Genomic DNA, 9,165 nt, shown 5'->3' with positions numbered 1-9,165 from the left:
TAAGAGAGTAGGCCTGGGGAGTGTCTTCACTGCTCTTCCTCACAGACATAAAGGTAATCTTCCAAACTCAAGCTCAAGTAGTTTATCACACATCAGATTCCATGAGAATGAGGATCGTGCTACACTTGACGTGTTTGATGTAAGCTGTGCTCTTTGCCATAGTTTTAATTTAAGGGAGTTCGAATTTTTTTTCTTGACAAGAAAAAAAATCATTTCCATCCTCTCATAGATCAATAACTGTTTTTATCTACTTTCTTCTACTACTTTTTTTTTTCCTTGAGACCTGCCACCTTGGCCTCACATTTACAAATGTGAGCTGCCGTGCACTGCTGTCAGCTTAACTCTTGTGTCTTGAAGTCAGACCAGCTTTCCTATCAAATCCACACATCTGGAAGCCTTCTTGCTACTTGTTCGATTTGAACAAATTGTTTCACTTCTGGTGCCCAGCAATAGCCTGAGGCCATTCTGCTTGCTGCTGTTCTGAGGAACAACGCTTTCTTAGATTCTGTCTTCGCCCGTTTAAACTTTCATTTTCTGGGGCATGTACTCACGTGGTTTTTATTGAAATATCAAGCCCATTCTCTCTGACTTGCAGACTGATAACTTGGCCGGACTTGGAACTCTCTGTCCCAGAGCAGTTTCCATTAGCTCTTTCAAGTCATTGTTCCATTGTATGTCCACATAAAGCTGGAAATTCCAAAAGCCAGTGTGATTCTCATCCCTCTGCAAACGAGGTGTTTCTGTTTCCAGAAAGCTCTTTGACCGGATGAGGAAATTTTATAACAGTGTACGAGAGCCATGCTCTTCCTTTTAATCTAGTTACATAGCAAGCAGGCGTTCTCACGTTCTAGTGAATGGTGCGTAGTGCTTAAGATGTGAGGAGCACACAGAAGGAGCACAGTTGTTTCTCAAAGTTCCAATCTCTAAGAACAAACCAACAGCCTACCCAAGGAATGGATGAGTAAGTGCTCCTTATATAATAAAGTCTTAATAAGTCTGATTGAATTTGGTTGTTTATTTTGAGTTTCTATCGGGAGATATGTTATTACCAGAAGGTAATAATATTTCAGAACCTTGTGAAAACATAGACACTCATTTCTTGTCTCTTTTGTTTTTAAAATAATCTATTTATTTTTATTTAGAAGTTTTGCCTGTGTGTATGTTTGTGTGAAGGTGTCAGATCCTCTCAAACTGGAGTTATAGGTAACTATGAGCTGCCCTGTGGGTGCTGGGAATCGAACTCCAGTCCTCTGAGGGAGAAGCCAGTGTCCTTGACTACTGAGCCACCTCTCCAGTCTCCCTGCCCCCTCTCTTCTTTTTTCCTCTCTTTCTTTTGTAATTTAAAGTTACTTTCCCCAGTAACTCTTCTTCACTACTCTCACCTTAAAATAATTAACGAATATATTTCAGAGTGCATCATGGCGGGGCGTTTACTTAGTGAGCGATTACAGAAATTGAAACTGGAAATTTTCCTTTCCTGCTTCTCATTTGCAATGAACTTATCTCTGGTTTGGCTTCACGGGCCTTGTCCTCCATTCTGCCTTCAGATCATAGCCCGTGTGGATGGTTTTCCGTTTTCCCTCTGGCTCTCCTGCGTGTGGCCTCAGACTAGATTCCTGCCGTCACGGTAAGTAAGAACACACAACGGAATCTTTTCAAACAAGCAAGAGTAAAAGCTCTATGCGATAGAAACTCTGTATCCCAGAGGGTTCCAAACTAAACAGGAGTGTGAACAGTGCTTCCAAATGCCACGCCCCTCACTCCTCATGCCCCACCCCTCTCTCCAGGGAAAGGAAACCCACTAAGGAACAATCTACAGACATTGGCGTATTGATTTTGGTTTTGACATTTTCACACATGCAGATAACGTATGCTGTTCCTATTCACCACATTACTCTCTCTTGTCCCCCTCTTCTCAACTTGTCCCCACCCCCTACATTTCCACGCCTTTTTTTTTTTTTTTTTTGACGCAGTGGGTTTCACTGGGAAGGCTCAGAGGAGTATGGGTGAAGGTTTGTCTACAGGACCATGCACACCCCACCAATGTCTACACCACTGAGGAAAACATCAACTGCATGTAACTGCAGATAAACCTCACGGGGAGCTGCAGCCTCATGAGACCCTCCCCTTCCTCAACGAAGGCTAACAAGCTACATCTTGTACAGGAGAAGTTACTTTTCTTTTTTAATTATGGAAAAAGAGCATACTTTAAAAAAAGTTTTATTAATACTTTGTGAATTTCACACCACGTACCCGAATCCCACTAGTCTCTCTGTCCCTGCATACCTCTGCCTTAGCAACCTCTCCCACACAAGAAAATAAGCAAGCAAACAAACAAACGAACCAAAGTCTCACCTTGGAAGCTGCAGTGTCCCCGTGTGTCACACAGTGTACCCTTTTGCCCAAATAGCTTTTCTTGAGAATGCTCATCGCAGTGAGTCATTGGTCTGGTTCTAGGCCTCTGGTTTCTGCTACACCATCACTACTGGATCCTTATAGGACCCCTCTTGTATATCCTGTTATGGAGATCCCGCAGCTTTGGTTCTGGGGCCCAGCCCCTCACGTGCTCCAGCAGTTCCCAGCAGGGTAGATGTCGGAGTGGACAGATTCAAAGCCCTGGATCTGGGCCCATGTGGTAGCTGAGTTAGTCAGTCTGACAGCTCTCTGGTGCTCACACCACCAACTCTCTGGGGCTGCCCCGGTGAGGAACAGGGCCAGCTCTCCCACTCTCATACCCTTGGGCCAGGATCTCCTGGGCCTACACCACCAGGGCCAGCTCTACTGTGCTGCCCAGGAAAGGTGCAGGACCTGTTCTCCCCACTGCTGCAGCTGGCAAGGGGTGGTGCCAGCTCACCTGATCTCATGCCCTTGGGGCCAGCTCTCCCATGCTGCACAGGTGAGGGGCAGGGCCAGGTCTCCTGATCCCACACCCTTGGAGCTACCAAGGCCGGCTCTTCTGTGCTGCCCAGGTGAGATGCAGGCTTCTCTCCTGAGTGCTGCAGCCAGTTTCGGGTGGGACCAGCCCTCCTACTCTCCCACCCTAAGAGTATACCTCTTTTTTTTGTTTGTTTGTTTTTTTGTTCTTTTTTTCGGAGCTGGGGACCGAACCCAGGGCCTTGAGCTTCCTAGGCAAGCGCTGAGTATACCTCTTTTAAGCTATGAGATGTTAACATTGTCTTCCTCAGTCTGTAGCATGATTCATACGTGTTGAAGATGGGTGTTCGATAATACAGCTCTCCTGGTCTTGCTCTTCTGAGAGGCAGAACTGCTCTGTCTCCACCCAGTTCCAGAAAAGTCTTTGAGAATTTTTAAAAGTAGGTTGTGATTTCATAGTTAAGAAGCTAAGGCTTCACCTTGCAAAAGAATGAGCTGCAATAGCCAAACAGTTGCTGCCTACCCCACCCTCGGAAGGCTCTACCACGGCCAGAAGGCCTTACCATATTTGCACTTCTTTGAATATACGTTAGTAACTTGCCCAGCTAACTGTTGCTGACTTGGTTAGATAAAGCAGAATTTTTCCCTTAGTGAAATGTCTCAAAATATTTTCTCAGATAAATGATCTCAAACAAATCCTCAAGTAGTCAAATTCTTAATAGTAAATATACTGTATATCACATGATGATTTGTATATGCTTGGCCCAGGGAGTGACACTATGAGGAGGTATAGCCTTGTTGGAGTAGGTGCGACCTTTTTAGATTAGGTGTATCACTGTGGGCGTGGGCTTCAGTACCACTGGCTGCTTGGAAACCAGTCTCCTAGCAGTCTTCAGATGAAGACATAGAACTCTCAGTTCCTCCTACACCATGCCTGTCTCGATGCTGCCACCTTGATGACTGAACCTCTGAACCTGTTAGCCAGCCCCAGTGAAATGCTGTCCTTATAAGAGTTGCCTTGGTTGTGGTGTCTGTTCACAGCTCTAAAGCCCTCACTAAGATACCACACTCTGGCACACATAGTGACCCTCTTATGTATGTGCACACTCGCACACACTAAATTTCTCACTACAGAGAGGAGAGCTCATAATCAGAAGGCAATGCTGGAGTGTTGTTTCTGATGCCTGATTGGAAAAAAAATGTCTCCCCAGACATAAGAAAATAAAATTAATGTTAGAATCTGAGACTCTAGGGAGACTCTGTGGCTCTCAAGCCTGTCCTTGCTTTGTAGATTCTTTGTCCCCACTGACATCCCACCATGTGATCATCTACTCAGGTTTGCATTTCTCAGTGGATGATGGGAAAATGAGTGACCCCAGAGGTCACTTGTCTCCTCCCCCTGGAGACTGTTTTCTTAATCAATGGTGTTAGAGTCTTTAGTTTCACTTAGTGTCAGTTTTGTTGATGGTGGGTTTCAGGAATAGCCACACAACCATACAAACTCTGATCTCAGTTAAGCAAGAATATTTTATCAAACTCACACCCTAGTACTGATCGAGCAGAACCACAAGAAGGAATAACCTAATTGTAGTACCCGTCTGTCCTGAACACAGGCTTTTTATGTGAAACATCAAGTTCCAGAGTTTAAAAGCAAGCAGTGAAGTGGTACAATTTTGCCTAATTAGATAAAGTATTACCAGCTATCCTTTGGGCCGAATGGTCCTAAATTAGGGGGAAGGTGCAGGTAGTGAACTGGGGAGTTCCAGTACACTGAGATAACAGAGTACAAGTGATTCAATCATAAACCTTTTGGCTTATTAGTAGCATTCTTCAGTGTCAGTCATGGATAATTATTTCTGGGAAGTGGAATCTGAGAACCTGAACTTAATTTCACCTTATAAGCAAAATGGAGGCTGAATACAAAATGGATAGAGTTATGTTAAAAAGAGCAGGCCTCAACAGTTGACACTAACACAGTGATACTGCCCATTTCTATGTGGTACTTCTGTGCTTTCATTTTCAGCTTTCTTCATTTCCTGTTTCAGGTGTGTCCATTGTAAGTGGTACTTGAATAGGTGCAAATGTAGATTTTGTTTCCTCAGAAGAAGTACGGGATGAGAGCCAGACCCAAACTGTGTGAATACCTGTCTTGTGCTAAGCCCAGAGTGTTTTCTTCTCTGTTCTATCTCTAGCTCTAGGCCCGGAAACTGCTAGCCTCCAAATAATCTAATCTTCCAAGCTGACTGATTCGATCTGGATTCTCTCAGCTCCTGATTGAATTGTTCTGTTTTGTCTCAAACTAACTCTGCCAATCTGTTCTAATTTTCTGGCTCCTTCTCAATCTCTGGCTCATTCTATTTTCACCTGTAACTTGTCTCTGTAAAACTGTCCCATGCCTTCTCTCCCTCTCCCTGTCTCTCTCCCTCTCTGAATCTCTCTGTGTCTCTCTGTGTCTCTGTCTCTGTCTCTGTCTCTGTCTCTCTCTGTCTCTCTCTGTCTCTGTCTCTCTGTCTCTCTGTCTCTCTGTCTCTCTGTCTCTCTGTCTCTCTGTCTCTCTCTCTCTCTCTCTCTCTCTCTCTCTCTCTCTGCTCTCTAAAGTTGCCTCTCTCCCCTATCTGTTCTTGGAATTGGTTGCATCCTATCTCTAACTCATTCTGTTAAATCTTTCTCTGCTTCATCACCTTGTCTACCCCTCAATTAAACATCACTTTCAAACATAGTTTCTTCCTTCTACAAATCAACCTTATCCTCATGGTTTGGGATTAAAGGTACTTACTAAGGACATGTCTGTGTCCCAGCCAGAGGGATTAAAGGTGTGTGGCATTTCTGTATTCCAGCAGATCGCACAGACCCAGGCCTTTGGATGTGATCCCTCACCAGAACAGCCATGTTGCTGGATTGAAATTCCTCTACAAATAGATTTTTTGCTTTTTAGCTCTACAACACACTTTTCCTTAACTGAATTTACTCTGAGAATTTTATCTGGGGCCTGGAGATATGGCCCAGTAGGTAAAGTGCTAGCCAAGCAATTGTGAAAGGACAGAGTTGAGATCCCTAGGACCCTCTTAGAAGCCAGGCAGTGTGGCAGCTGCCCATAATGCTAGCACTCAGGATTCAGAGAAAAAGGATCCCCAGGTCAAGCACACCAGAATGGATGAGCTCCAGATTTAGTGAACAACTGTGCCTCAATCAATAAACCTGAGTGCATTGAAGACTCCAGCATTAGTCATAGACCTCCACATGTCCACACAGTTATGAACATGCACATACATGTGTACATACACAATACACACATGAAAGAATTGTATCTGTTCATGTTTCTATTATTCATTATAGGGTCATTATTTTTCTTATTCTTCTTTTATCTTTTTCTCTACTTAAAAAAAATCTGATTTTTGTTACCATCATTTTCTTTTCTCTGACACATTAGTTTAGAGAATATGTGAACCATGTCTGTTTAGGCTGGAGAATTTCTCTTGTTTTTTAAATTTTTATTTTATTTAATGTGTTATATGTATGTTTTGTGTGTGTGTGTGTGTGGTGTGTGTGTGTGTGTGTGTGTGTGTGTGCGTGTGTGTGTGTGTGTGTGTGATACACAGCACATCATGGAGGTCAGACGACAATTTTGGGGACTTGCTTCTCTCCTTCCAAGTTGTGGATCCTAGGGATTAAACTCAGATCATTAGGCTTAGCAGTGGGTGCCTTTACCCACCAAGCCACCTCACTGGCCTTCTGGTAGAAAATCACTGGTCTTTAGATGTGCTGACTGTTGATTTACTGCTTCATCATTTCTTCTTGTACGTCAGACATTCTCCCTGAGATAACATGATATTTCCCTGAATCCTTCAGTATTAGCAGTGGAAACTTCTATTAGCATTATACTGTTCTATATGTCAGGACATGTCTTTATATCCTCTCGACTCCGGGAGTGTTTGGTGACAATACAGTCCCAGATTAATGGCTGCCTTGGCATATTGAAGGTGTTTCCAATATTTTTCCCACTGTTGAACAACCAAATAACTTTCAAATTTTGGCCAGAAATTGACTTATTGTTGTTGTTGTTGTTGTTGTTGTTGTTTGTTTGTTTGTTTGTTTGTTTCTGACTACTTAAAATTTTTTCCGATTTTGGAATAACTACATATTTAAAAGTAGGTTACAGAGCTAGAGAGATGGCTTATATGAGCAAATCCAAATGCCCAGCACTCGTGAAAAGGCCATGAATTATGCCTATGTAGAAATCACACTGTCTGGGAGCTGTATCTAGGAGTTCGAGGAGAGTCAGGCCAGACTAAATTGTGAGCTTCAGAGTCAGTGAAGAGACCCAGTCTCAAGGAAATAAGGCACCCATGGGCTCGCTCACCCTCACACATTTATACACACAGAGGTTACAAGAATATTGCAAGAAGCCCTTTTGGGATTTTCCCAGTTCTTCTATAGGTCACCCATTACTTAGCCTATAGGAAAAGGGGACATGGCTGTTGATATTCGCATATACTGTTCTCTGTCACTGCATCGCATGGGCTGACTCCCTTAAGCACCTCTGACTTCAAGACTCAACTGTGTCATCACCACAAAAAACACTTCACGAAGCTGGCTATAACAGCATCTGAATCCCCACTGTCCCACACTCCTAGCAATTACTAATTTGCCTTACAAAATGTATTTTTGAGCATGTCATATAAGTGGAACTGAGTTACGTTGCCAAATCCAGATGTCGAAACCCTAGCCCCCAATTTGACTTTACGTAATAATTAAAGTTACATGGTGAAACCTCAGGAAGGCTCTCACACACTCACTCTGTGGGGGAGACTCAGTAAGAAGGTAGCTATCTGCAAGACAGGAAGAGCCCTTGCTAGAAATTGTCTCTGCTAAGTCTCGATCTGGGACTTATAGCTTCCAGATTGTGAGAGAATACGTTTGTTATTTAAGCCACTCAGTGTGTGACATCATTTGTGGCTTCCTTAATATGCTAATGCACTGCCAGTGACCTTTGGGGAATGGCTCCCTCCCACCCCAATTCAGCCTAATGTTCACCAAATCTATTCAAACTGTGGAGGGGATGTTTATAATTTGTTCCTTCTTGTTGCTTGCCAAGTCATCCAACCAGCTTTTTAAAGAGCTCCAGTTTGGTCTTGGTGTTCTGGAGATGGTTTTGGTAGGCCTAAGAGGTTTCTTTCTTCTTTTCTTTTCTTTAAGAATTCTTCTTGAGATTTTTCCTGCTTCCCGAATTTCATGAATGCATGAGCCTAGCTGCTGGGGAGATGGCTTAGTGGTTGGTATGTGCTTGATACACAAGTGTGAGGAACACGAGGACCTGAATCTGCAGACCTGGGACCCTCTTAAAACTCAGATCTTGGGGTTGGGGATTTAGCTCAGTGGTAGAGCGCTTGCCTAGGAAGAGCAAGGCCCTGGGTTCGGTCCCCAGCTCCGGAAAAAAAGAAAAAACAAAAAAACTCAGATCTGGCTGTGTGCGACTGTAACCCCAGTATTTCAGGCATGGGGTAATAGCAGCATCTAGGAAGCCTGCCTGCCAGCCAGCTAATCTCTCAAAACACAAACTCCAGGTTCAATGAGAGACCCTGTCTCAAAATATAAGATGGAGAGCAATTGAAGAAGACGCCCAACAGGGATCTCTGGCCTACACACATGCGCACATGCATGCATACACCCACAAACACATATGTATACATACAATATAGAACATCACACACATGGGGGGGTTACTAAGTTATTCTGAGAAGCAATCAATATCCATCACCTGGTATGACCTCTTGTTTGTTTCCTTCTGAAACTGATTAGACAGGCCTATGTAAAGTGTTCCCATCTGTCCTCAATGACTTTTAACTACTGTAATCTTCTTTATATTCTGCTCTGGGTTGTATCCAGATATGTATAAATATCCTCATATTTATATTCTAGTTTATTATTTCAAGTGATTTAATGCATTCACTAAGATTGATATATAGACATATATATGTATATGCATATATATATGTATATTATCAGTTCTCAACTTGTGAGTTTGGACTCCTTTGGCAGGGTATCATATATCCTGAATATGAGATACTTACATTACAATTCATTAGAGCTATGAAATAGTAACAAAATAATTTTTTTTTTTGGTTCTTTTTTTCGGAGCTGGGGACCAAACCCAGGGCCTTGCGCTTCCTAGGTAAGCGCTCTACCACTGAGCTAAATCCCCAGCCCCGTAACAAAATAATTTTATGGTTGGGGGTCACTGCAACATGAGGAACTGTATTAAAGGGTTGCGGCATTTAGAAGGTTGAGAAC

At 43.2% G+C, this 9,165-nt stretch overlaps 1 protein-coding gene across 1 annotated transcript in view; it reads left to right on the top strand.

Annotated features, from left to right (window-relative positions):
- The first annotated feature begins 765 nt into the window (after positions 1-765).
- Positions 766-9,165, top strand: part of Ino80c (INO80 complex subunit C) — a 91,614-nt gene continuing 83,214 nt past the window's right edge. The window contains 2 exon segments of the mRNA NM_001428709.1: positions 766-961; positions 1,548-1,627. The gene's annotated coding sequence lies outside the window, so the exon portion shown is untranslated.

The sequence above is a fragment of the Rattus norvegicus genome, chromosome 18 (genome assembly GCF_021556685.1).
Source record: "Rattus norvegicus strain SHRSP/BbbUtx chromosome 18, alternate assembly SHRSP_T2T, whole genome shotgun sequence".
NCBI classification, from domain to species: domain Eukaryota; kingdom Metazoa; phylum Chordata; class Mammalia; order Rodentia; family Muridae; genus Rattus; species Rattus norvegicus.
This window is presented reverse-complemented; position numbering and strand designations above follow the sequence as displayed.